The sequence below is a fragment of the Oncorhynchus mykiss genome, chromosome Y (assembly GCF_013265735.2).
Source record: "Oncorhynchus mykiss isolate Arlee chromosome Y, USDA_OmykA_1.1, whole genome shotgun sequence".
NCBI classification, from domain to species: domain Eukaryota; kingdom Metazoa; phylum Chordata; class Actinopteri; order Salmoniformes; family Salmonidae; genus Oncorhynchus; species Oncorhynchus mykiss.
The window spans coordinates 6,035,085-6,038,050 of record NC_048593.1 but is presented as its reverse complement, the minus strand read 5'-3'; positions in this window follow the sequence as shown (position 1 = coordinate 6,038,050).

Below are 2,966 nucleotides of genomic sequence, written 5' to 3'. Positions count from 1 at the left end.
ACCCCCCCCCCCCCCCCCCCCCCCCCCCCCCCCCCCCCCCCCCCCCCCCCCCCCCCCCTCCCAGGGAAGTATCCCCCACAGGACAGGTTGCATCAACTCCGGAGGACACACATCACTGGAAACAGCATAAAAAGTTTTTTCGGACCCGTACATCCCATACTCCAAGTGTACTTGAACACAGCAAAACGGCCAAATCTACCGCATATCCGGGAACCCAAGTGGACAGGAACGCGATCAAAGCTAAAACTCCGCTAAATAAGCACCAACTAAAAAGATATAAACAACACCATTCTCGATCCGAGGAAAAAGGAACACCCCCTAGTAACACTACCTGCAACTATCCCTCAATTAAGAAACAAAGTTCAAGCCCTCTAATACCACAAAAAGACCAAAGAACCACGGCTACTACTCTTCCCTGCACATCGCACCTTATTACATATGAGTAAACGTGACTCCACAAAAATCGGAGGAAAAAATAACTCAACCACATTCAAAGACCTATAACCAGACCTATGGGTCACCTAGAACCCCAACTAAAAATTCTACAGGAACCCACAGATGTCCACTCTATCCTCTACCTTTCCTGGACCCACAGAACCTCAACTTCGGGTATTCCCAACCCCAAACCCCCTACCAGAGCAGACCGCTCCCAACGCTAACACACAACTCAATGGTGACACAAAGGTCAAACACACACTTTTTACAGGAGGATCTATCATACTTCTACAAATCACAGGAACTCCACGTATGGCTCCTCTTGACCCCTAGGACTTCTAGTCTTACTTAAAATTCACCTGGTACCTCTCGGACACCCACAACCCAAACAGCACCCCAAAAGCAAAGTGTCTACTTCTCCTATACAATTCCCCATTGGAATCAACGACGGAGGCCTTTCCATCACATAACAGACTACTAGACGCCTCTCCCCAAAAGCCAAGCGATCTCATTGGACAAGCCACGGTCGTCTCTCTCACATGAACACCGCATGCACACCTCATGCACCAATCGGATTCGACACCTGGCAAAACCACACCCCCCTCATTTCCTATAAAAGAGGAGCATCCCTCAGCCTCAGTACCATTCTGCCTGAACATCTTTTGAAGACACTTCACCTGGAGAAGACACAAGCTGGACCTCTACCAAAGAACTGCACCCAAGATGACTACTCCAACTGAAAGACCAGACCCCAGCTCCATGCTACACCATGGATACACCTCACCTGGACCAAGCTGCCAGCTGGTACTCCACACTCCCCACGAATATCCTTCTACTCCCTTTGGAACTAAAGGCCCCTAAATAGCTTCATGCTACACCCTGAATCTGGACCACTCCGAGCCGCTTTTAAATCCTTGCGATTCCTCCCCTAATCTAGGTACTCCTACATCACGGAACCCACCTCCCAGAGAATCAACGCCCTTTTTGGCCTTTTTTCAACGGACCTTCATAGACCTCCAAGACCGTCGAGCCTCAACTACACATATACCCACACACACACCCCATTTTCCCTTGTCCAAAATACGGCCTTTTTTACCGTACTACGACCAAGTGCACCTATTTTTGCACCTTTCTTTTCTCCTCCCTGCCACCTGATGAAGCCGAGTAAGGCAGAAACGCGTCGTGGCTGGGCTACCCCTAGATCCGCTGTGATGCTGTAAGGAAGGCAGATTCCACACGGACTTCGGGGGTACCTCCTTTTGGCTACCTATTTTCATTTGTACTTTTCTCTTACCCTTATTTTGAGTTTTACACAGGGACACACTACAACAGATGATCTACGAGACAACAAGGACCCCGGGCACTCTGATGGCAACCCAGACCCCCTACTCCACCTACAAACCGGGCCCAAAAATTTCGACGGGGCATAGATAATCACTTAGACCCTCTACACCTTTTAAGAAGAGACGCTCAGAGGGGCCAGCCGAAAAAAGTTTCGACTGGCAACCTAGTCTCATTGTAGGAACGTCGACTTCGCCTAACATAACGTCTTTTTTTCAGGCTTCAACAAATGGCACAACAGGCTCCCACCACTACAACCCCGACCACACAGGACAACCCGGCCTCACAAACCCAAGACCAACCGGAACCGAGAACAAAGAAACCCTTCTAAAAAAGCGGCCAAACCCCCACCATACCAGAGGACCCAGAGACCCGGTCATACCCTCATAAGGTTGACATAGGGAAGGGCTCCTTTTGGGCAACACAAACCCTCCTAACCTTCCCCCACATCATACCCTGACCAGGGTGATTGAGGGAACGGAGCAGAGGCAGAGTGTTAAGGTGGCCTCTGCATTTTCATCTCCATCCCATACCCAGACCTGGGTGGTATGGAATGATAATCAGCAGGAACAGGTTATAACTCCACAACCGTCTATCTCCACATACTCTTCCCAGTCAACACCATCATTCATGGGATTGCTGGACAGAACCATTGGATGACATCCCCAGCAGGCAACCAAACCCACAGCCAATCCAACATGATGAGGATCCAGGACCTTCTAGACACCTAGCCCCTCGAGAAGGACATGCCTAAAACCTACCAAACAGGTCACCTCTTCAAACAGAATACCACCACCGCTCACCACACCATAGGATGGAGAGATAGGACGTGGACACCCCAGAGGACGGTCCCCCACATAGGACCAGAGGGCACCAGTACCGGACCACCTTTATGAGCACTTAGACTCTGCGGGGAACTCAAAGAGCACCAACTTCCTTCACCACAACAGAAGCTATCCATTCCTGGACCCTGACTCCGTGCTTTGTCCCCCTCCAGAAACTCCACGGACCGGATTAACCCACCCACTCCATCAAAACAGCAAACCTAGCCAAAAGGCGAAGCTCTCACCAATCCAGTGGAGAGATAGGACGTGGACACCCCAGAGGACGGTCCCCCACACAGGACCAGAGGGCCCCAAAACCAAACCACCTTTACAAACACAAAAGACGCTACAGGAAAATCCAAAAAC